This window comes from Rhinoderma darwinii, chromosome 1 (genome assembly GCF_050947455.1).
Source record: "Rhinoderma darwinii isolate aRhiDar2 chromosome 1, aRhiDar2.hap1, whole genome shotgun sequence".
Classification (NCBI taxonomy): Eukaryota; Metazoa; Chordata; class Amphibia; order Anura; family Rhinodermatidae; genus Rhinoderma; species Rhinoderma darwinii.
Window position 1 is genome coordinate 216,657,654 of NC_134687.1, and position 9,635 is coordinate 216,667,288.

Here is a 9,635-nt window from a genome sequence, read left to right on the forward strand (position 1 = left end):
GATCTGGACAAGAGAACTTTTACTAAGGGGACACTGTTATAAAAGTTGTCCAGATAAAGATGATAGCCTTTCCCAAGTAAAGGATGGATAAGATCCCATACGATATTTCCACTAATTCCAAGGAAAGGGGGGCATTCTGGGGGATCTATATGAGAGTCTTTTCCCTCATAGACCCTAAAGGAGTAGGTGTAACCGGTGGCACTTTCGCACAGCTTGTAGAGCTTTATGCCGTACCGGGCTCTTTTATTGGGTAGATACTGCCTGAAGTGCAGTCTACCCTTGAAGCTGACTAGGGATTCATCTACCGAAATATTTTGCTGGGGGGTATAAACGTGGGAAAAAATTTGGGAGTAGTGGGCAATCAATGGTCGTATTTTATATAGCCTATCAAAATTTGGGGCCTGTGGGGGTGGGCACTGGCTATTATCATTATAATGAAGGAATTTCAGGATGGCTTCGAAGCGCTTCCTTGGCATTACTGTGCGGTAAATGGGGGTGTTATATAAAATATCAAGGGACCAATAGTCTCTAATCCTAGGCTTTTTTATTAGGCCAAAACTTAAAAATATGCCCCAAAACTTCCGCAATTCCACTAGGTTTGTGGGGGTCCAATTTTGGCTTCTCCCATAATAAGAGTCAGGGTTCTGGGCGATAAATTGTTCCGCATAGATGTTGGTCTGCTGGACCATTAACGCTAAAAGGGAGTCTGAAAAAAAAAGGTTAAAATAATCAATGGGGCTGAAACCCGTCATTTCAATTTGAATGCCTGAGCGGGCTGTAAACTCAGGCACCTGGGGGGTATAATTCTCTGCAGCTTCCCAGGTCAGCTCAGGCAGATCAGGAACTACGGCTCTTCTACGCCGACTGGGGGGTGCAGATTCAGAGTCACTAGATGCAGAGGAAGATGGAAGCACGAACTGCTCCTCACCTTCACTTGCGCTGTCCGTGTCGGAACACAGCATTGCAGATGCTTCCTCGGCTGAAAAGACTCTTTTGGCCATACTGAAAAACTTGTGCTACCTAACTAACTAAAAACAGGTTAGTGGGCACAAAAGGGCAGAAAAGCGGCAGATCGCTGGTTTTTTTGAACTTACGCACTGTATTTATTCCTGTCTCCGTCTCTCACAAGCTCTCTGACAGGAAAGAGCTTGTCAGAGACGGAGATGCCGGCAAACCACTGCTCCTGCGCTGTGATTGGCCTGTCAGTACTGACCAATCACAGCTCGTTTCCGGCACAGGGACCACTCTGATTGGTCCTGTTTGAATCCTGCTTTGTGATCGGGACGCTGTCACCATGTCTGTTGACATGGTGACAGTTTGAAGCTTGGGCATGCACAGCTTCCCCATGGCTCCTCTATCCCCCCCACGGGTGCAATAGGCAGGCACCACTGCTACTGCGCTGTGATTGGCCTGTCAGTACTGACCAATCACAGCTCGTTTCCGGCACAGGGACCACTCTGATTGGTCCTGTTTGAATCCTGCTTTGCGATCGGGACACTGTCACCATGTCTGTTGACATGGTGACAGTTTGAAGCTTGGGCATGCACAGCTTCCCCATGGCTCCTCTATTCCCCCCACGGGTGCAATAGGCAGGCAACACTGCTCCTGCGCTATGATTGGCCTGTCAGTACTGACCAATCACAGCTCGTTTCCGGCACAGGGACCACTCTGATTGGTCCTGTTTGAATCCTGCTTTGCGATCGGGACGCTGTCACCATGTCTGTTGACATGGTGACAGTTTGAAGCTTGGGCATGCACAGCTTCCCCATGGCTCCTCTATTCCCCCACGGGTGCAAAAGGCAGGCACACACCGCTCATACTCGGAGCTGGCTCCCGGCCGCTTTCGGAAGGAGACGCCGACGTGGCCTTGCTCGTGCAACTCCAGGTGGGCTTGAGGCTTCCGAAAATGCCATAAAAAAAAAAAGATTTTTTTATTATGAAGGTAGAAAAATCAGCGGGACCGACCCGCGAGCGAAGCCGACGGGGAGTTCCAGGAGGTCGGCATGAGTTGGCCGCTCCTACCGCTCTTGCCCTCAAACTCCGACGCTGGCGCTGAGGAGCTCGTACACGGCTGCAACCGGGCTGGCACGGCTTCCCCATGGCTCCTCTATCCCCCCCAGGATGCCATAGGCAGGCACACGCCGCTCACACCCGGAGCGGGCACACCGCCGCTGACATGCATCCTTCGCGGACCGGAAGTGCTTGTCAGCCGGCTGGACACAACGGGACTCGCCGCGGGCGCTGTGGAGCTCCCACAAGGAAGCTGCCGGCATGTACAAGCTCCCCAGGGGCCCCTCTATCCCCCCACGGGTGCAAAAGGCAGGCACACGCCGCTCATACTCGGAGCTGGCTCCCGGCCGCTTTCGGAAGGAGACGCCGACGTGGCCTTGCTCGTGCAACTCCAGGTGGGCTTGAGGCTTCCGAAAATGCCATAAAAAAAAAAGGATTTTTTTATTATGAAGGTAGAAAAATCAGCGGGACCGACCCGCGAGCGAAGCCGACGGGGAGTTCCAGGAGGTCGGCATGAGTTGGCCGCTCCTACCGCTCTTGCCCTCAAACTCCGACGCTGGCGCTGAGGAGCTCGTACACGGCTGCAACCGGGCTGGCACGGCTTCCCCATGGCTCCTCTATCCCCCCCAGGATGCCATAGGCAGGCACACGCCGCTCACACCCGGAGCGGGCACACCGCCGCTGACATGCATCCTTCGCGGACCGGAAGTGCTTGTCAGCCGGCTGGACACAACGGGACTCGCCGCGGGCGCTGTGGAGCTCCCACAAGGAAGCTGCCGGCATGTACAAGCTCCCCAGGGGCCCCTCTATCCCCCCACGGGTGCAAAAGGCAGGCACACGCCGCTCATACTCGGAGCTGGCTCCCGGCCGCTTTCGGAAGGAGACGCCGACGTGGCCTTGCTCGTGCAACTCCAGGTGGGCTTGAGGCTTCCGAAAATGCCATAAAAAAAAAAAGATTTTTTTATTATGAAGGTAGAAAAATCAGCGGGACCGACCCGCGAGCGAAGCCGACGGGGAGTTCCAGGAGGTCGGCATGAGTTGGCCGCTCCTACCGCTCTTGCCCTCAAACTCCGACGCTGGCGCTGAGGAGCTCGTACACGGCTGCAACCGGGCTGGCACGGCTTCCCCATGGCTCCTCTATCCCCCCCAGGATGCCATAGGCAGGCACACGCCGCTCACACCCGGAGCGGGCACACCGCCGCTGACATGCATCCTTCGCGGACCGGAAGTGCTTGTCAGCCGGCTGGACACAACGGGACTCGCCGCGGGCGCTGTGGAGCTCCCACAAGGAAGCTGCCGGCATGTACAAGCTCCCCAGGGGCCCCTCTATCCCCCCACGGGTGCAAAAGGCAGGCACACGCCGCTCATACTCGGAACTGGCTCCCGGCCGCTTTCGGAAGGAGACGCCGACGTGGCCTTGCTCGTGCAACTCCAGGTGGGCTTGAGGCTTCCGAAAATGCCATAAAAAAAAAAAGATTTTTTTATTATGAAGGTAGAAAAATCAGCGGGACCGACCCGCGAGCGAAGCCGACGGGGAGTTCCAGGAGGTCGGCATGAGTTGGCCGCTCCTACCGCTCTTGCCCTCAAACTCCGACGCTGGCGCTGAGGAGCTCGTACACGGCTGCAACCGGGCTGGCACGGCTTCCCCATGGCTCCTCTATCCCCCCCAGGATGCCATAGGCAGGCACACGCCGCTCACACCCGGAGCGGGCACACCGCCGCTGACATGCATCCTTCGCGGACCGGAAGTGCTTGTCAGCCGGCTGGACACAACGGGACTCGCCGCGGGCGCTGTGGAGCTCCCACAAGGAAGCTGCCGGCATGTACAAGCTCCCCAGGGGCCCCTCTATCCCCCCACGGGTGCAAAAGGCAGGCACACGCCGCTCATACTCGGAACTGGCTCCCGGCCGCTTTCGGAAGGAGACGCCGACGTGGCCTTGCTCGTGCAACTCCAGGTGGGCTTGAGGCTTCCGAAAATGCCATAAAAAAAAAAAGATTTTTTTATTATGAAGGTAGAAAAATCAGCGGGACCGACCCGCGAGCGAAGCCGACGGGGAGTTCCAGGAGGTCGGCATGAGTTGGCCGCTCCTACCGCTCTTGCCCTCAAACTCCGACGCTGGCGCTGAGGAGCTCGTACACGGCTGCAACCGGGCTGGCACGGCTTCCCCATGGCTCCTCTATCCCCCCCAGGATGCCATAGGCAGGCACACGCCGCTCACACCCGGAGCGGGCACACCGCCGCTGACATGCATCCTTCGCGGACCGGAAGTGCTTGTCAGCCGGCTGGACACAACGGGACTCGCCGCGGGCGCTGTGGAGCTCCCACAAGGAAGCTGCCGGCATGTACAAGCTCCCCAGGGGCCCCTCTATCCCCCCACGGGTGCAAAAGGCAGGCACACGCCGCTCATACTCGGAACTGGCTCCCGGCCGCTTTCGGAAGGAGACGCCGACGTGGCCTTGCTCGTGCAACTCCAGGTGGGCTTGAGGCTTCCGAAAATGCCATAAAAAAAAAAAGATTTTTTTATTATGAAGGTAGAAAAATCAGCGGGACCGACCCGCGAGCGAAGCCGACGGGGAGTTCCAGGAGGTCGGCATGAGTTGGCCGCTCCTACCGCTCTTGCCCTCAAACTCCGACGCTGGCGCTGAGGAGCTCGTACACGGCTGCAACCGGGCTGGCACGGCTTCCCCATGGCTCCTCTATCCCCCCCAGGATGCCATAGGCAGGCACACGCCGCTCACACCCGGAGCGGGCACACCGCCGCTGACATGCATCCTTCGCGGACCGGAAGTGCTTGTCAGCCGGCTGGACACAACGGGACTCGCCGCGGGCGCTGTGGAGCTCCCACAAGGAAGCTGCCGGCATGTACAAGCTCCCCAGGGGCCCCTCTATCCCCCCACGGGTGCAAAAGGCAGGCACACGCCGCTCATACTCGGAACTGGCTCCCGGCCGCTTTCGGAAGGAGACGCCGACGTGGCCTTGCTCGTGCAACTCCAGGTGGGCTTGAGGCTTCCGAAAATGCCATAAAAAAAAAAAGATTTTTTTATTATGAAGGTAGAAAAATCAGCGGGACCGACCCGCGAGCGAAGCCGACGGGGAGTTCCAGGAGGTCGGCATGAGTTGGCCGCTCCTACCGCTCTTGCCCTCAAACTCCGACGCTGGCGCTGAGGAGCTCGTACACGGCTGCAACCGGGCTGGCACGGCTTCCCCATGGCTCCTCTATCCCCCCCAGGATGCCATAGGCAGGCACACGCCGCTCACACCCGGAGCGGGCACACCGCCGCTGACATGCATCCTTCGCGGACCGGAAGTGCTTGTCAGCCGGCTGGACACAACGGGACTCGCCGCGGGCGCTGTGGAGCTCCCACAAGGAAGCTGCCGGCATGTACAAGCTCCCCAGGGGCCCCTCTATCCCCCCACGGGTGCAAAAGGCAGGCACACGCCGCTCATACTCGGAACTGGCTCCCGGCCGCTTTCGGAAGGAGACGCCGACGTGGCCTTGCTCGTGCAACTCCAGGTGGGCTTGAGGCTTCCGAAAATGCCATAAAAAAAAAAAGATTTTTTTATTATGAAGGTAGAAAAATCAGCGGGACCGACCCGCGAGCGAAGCCGACGGGGAGTTCCAGGAGGTCGGCATGAGTTGGCCGCTCCTACCGCTCTTGCCCTGGAAGTCCACAGCAGGCACTGCAGAGCACCTACACGGCTGCCCCCGGTCTTGCACAGCTTCCCCATGGCTCCTGTATCCCCCCCACGGGTGCAGGCACACGCCGCTCATACACTCTGGGGCTGGCTGACAGCCCAGGTGACATGCCACCTCCTAGCCGACCGGAAGTACATGTCAGGCGGCTTGGGACATAGTGGGACCCCCCCCCGCTGGCGCTGTGGAGCTCATACACTGTTGCCACCGGGCATGCACAGCTTGCATACGGCTCCTCTGCCCCGGGCTGCAATGGGCAGCACACCCCGCTCATACACTCTGGAGCTGGCTGACAGCAACTGCTGCTGATAATGATGATGACGATAATGTGCAAAGGGTTATCTATCGGCGGACAGTGTCACACTCTGGCCCTGGAACTGTGCCACGGTCTGCCTCTGCTGTTCACTACCGCCTCTGACATTTGTGAACATACCCCACTTTAACTTGATTTTAAATGTTTCACTTTCAAATGTTTCACTTTCAGTAGCAGAAATGGCATTCTTTGACATTTGGGCCTTTTTATTTTCACTGCTGCTTGGTCACCAAATGGATCTCCTTGGATTGAGGCCTAGTCCTCTCCCCACCGCCCTGGAACTCTGCCCCGGCCTACGCTGCCTGCCGTCACACCCCTGGCCCTGGAACTCTGCCCCGGCCTGCCTCTGCTGCTCACCACCGCCTCTGACATTTGTGAACATACCCCACTTTAACTTGATTTTAAATGTTTCACTTTCAAATGTTTCACTTTCAGTAGCAGAAATGGCATTCTTTGACATTTGGGCCTTTTTATTGTCACTGCTGCTTGGTCACCAAATGGATCTCCTTGGATTGAGGCCTAGTCCTCTCCCCACCGCCCTGGAACTCTGCCCCGGCCTACGCTGCCTGCCGTCACACCCCTGGCCCTGGAACTCTGCCCCGGCCTGCCCTTGCTGTTCACCACCGCCTCTGACATTTTTGAACATACCCCACTTTAACTTGATTTTAAATGTTTCACTTTCAAATGTTTCACTTTCAGTAGCAGAAATGGCATTCTTTGACATTTGGGCCTTTTTATTTTCACTGCTGCTTGGTCACCAAATGGATCTCCTTGGATTGAGGCCTAGTCCTCTCCCCACCGCCCTGGAACTCTGCCCCGGCCTACGCTGCCTGCCGTCACACCCCTGGCCCTGGAACTCTGCCCCGGCCTGCCCTTGCTGTTCACCACCGCCTCTGACATTTTTGAACATACCCCACTTTAACTTGATTTTAAATGTTTCACTTTCAAATGTTTCACTTTCAGTAGCAGAAATGGCATTCTTTGACATTTGGGCCTTTTTATTTTCACTGCTGCTTGGTCACCAAATGGATCTCCTTGGATTGAGGCCTAGTCCTCTCCCCACCGCCCTGGAACTCTGCCCCGGCCTACGCTGCCTGCCGTCACACCCCTGGCCCTGGAACTCTGCCCCGGCCTGCCCTTGCTGTTCACCACCAGCTCTGACATTTTTGAACATACCCCACTTTAACTTGATTTTAAATGTTTCACTTTCAAATGTTTCACTTTCAGTAGCAGAAATGGCATTCTTTGACATTTGGGCCTTTTTATTTTCACTGCTGCTTGGTCACCAAATGGATCTCCTTGGATTGAGGCCTAGTCCTCTCCCCACCGCCCTGGAACTCTGCCCCGGCCTACGCTGCCTGCCGTCACACCCCTGGCCCTGGAACTCTGCCCCGGCCTGCCTCTGCTGCTCATTACCGTCTCTGACATTTCTGAACATACCCCACTTTAACTTGATTTTAAATGTTTCACTTTCAGTATTAAAAGTGTCATTCTTTGGCATTTGGGCCTTTTTATTGTCACTGCTGTTTAGTCACCAAATGGATCTCCTTGGATTTGAGGCCTAGTCCTCTCCCCACCGCCCTGGAACTCTGCCCCGGCCTACGCTGCCTGCCGTGACACCCCTGGCCCTGGAACTCTGCCCCGGCCTGCCTCTGCTGCTCATTACCGTCTCTGACATTTCTGAACATACCCCACTTTAACTTGATTTTAAATGTTTCACTTTCAGTATTAAAAGTGTCATTCTTTGACATTTGGGCCTTTTTATTTTCACTGCTGTTTGGTCACCAAATGGATCTCCTTACCTACCAGCAATCACCCTGGTTCTCTGGCTGGGCATGGGGATGCAAGTTGCTCCCGCTGACCCCCTTCCACCCCACCGGGACCTACCTGCAATCACTCTGGAACTCTGGCTGGGCATAGGGACACAGGTTGGTCCCGCTGCCCCCCCTTCCACCCCACCGGGACCTACCTGCAATCACCCTGGAACTCTGGCTGGGCATGCGGATGCGGTTTGCTCCCGCTGACCCCCTTCCACCCCACCGGGACCTACCTGCAATCACTCTGGAACTCTGGCTGGGCATAGGGACACAGGTTGGTCCCGCTGCCCCCCCTTCCACCCCACCGGGACCTACCTGCAATCACCCTGGAACTCTGGCTGGGCATGCGGATGCGGTTTGCTCCCGCTGACCCCCTTCCACCCCACCGGGACCTACCTGCAATCACTCTGGAACTCTGGCTGGGCATAGGGACACAGGTTGGTCCCGCTGCCCCCCCTTCCACCCCACCGGGACCTACCTGCAATCACCCTGGAACTCTGGCTGGGCATGCGGATGCGGTTTGCTCCCGCTGACCCCCTTCCACCCCACCGGGACCTACCTGCAATCACTCTGGAACTCTGGCTGGGCATAGGGACACAGGTTGGTCCCGCTGCCCCCCCTTCCACCCCACCGGGACCTACCTGCAATCACCCTGGAACTCTGGCTGGGCATGGGGATGCAAGTTGCTCCCGCTGACCCCCTTCCAACCCACCGGGACCTACCTGCAATCACTCTGGAACTCTGGCTGGGCATAGGGACACAGGTTGGTCCCGCTGCCCCCCCTTCCACCCCACCGGGACCTACCTGCAATCACCCTGGAACTCTGGCTGGGCATGGGGATGCGGTTTGCTCCCGCTGACCCCCTTCCACCCCACCGGGACCTACCTGCAATCACTCTGGAACTCTGGCTGGGCATAGGGACACAGGTTGGTCCCGCTGCCCCCCCTTCCACCCCACCGGGACCTACCTGCAATCACCCTGGAACTCTGGCTGGGCATGGGGATGCGGTTTGCTCCCGCTGACCCCCTTCCACCCCACCGGGACCTACCTGCAATCACTCTGGAACTCTGGCTGGGCATAGGGACACAGGTTGGTCCCGCTGCCCCCCCTTCCACCCCACCGGGACCTACCAGCAATCACCCTGGTTCTCTGGCTGGGCATGGGGATGCAAGTTGCTCCCGCTGACCCCCTTCCACCCCACCGGGACCTACCTGCAATCACTCTGGAACTCTGGCTGGGCATAGGGACACAGGTTGGTCCCGCTGCCCCCCCTTCCACCCCACCGGGACCTACCTGCAATCATCCTGGAACTCTGCATGGGCATGGGGATGCAAGTTGCTCCCGCTGCCCCCCCACCGGGACCTACCTGCAATCACCCTGGAACTCTGTCTGGGCATGGAGATGCAGGTTGCTCCCGCTGCTCCCCTTCCACCCCACCGGGACCTACCACCAATCACCCTGGAACTCTGGCTGGGCATAGGGATGTAGGTTGCTCCCGCTGCCCCCCCACCGGGACCTACCACCAATCACCCTGGAACTCTGGCTGGGCATGGGGATGTAGGTTTCTCCCGCTGCCCCCCCACCGGGACCTACCACCAATCACCCTGGAACTCTGGCTGGGCATGAGGATGCAGGTTGCTCCCGCTGGCCCCCACCGGGACCTACCACCAATCACCCTGGAACTCTGGCTGGGCATGGGGATGTAGGTTTCTCCCGCTGGCCCCCACCGGGACCTACCACCAATCACCCTGGAACTCTGGCTGGGCATGGGGATGTAGGTTTCTCCCGCTGCCCCCCCAC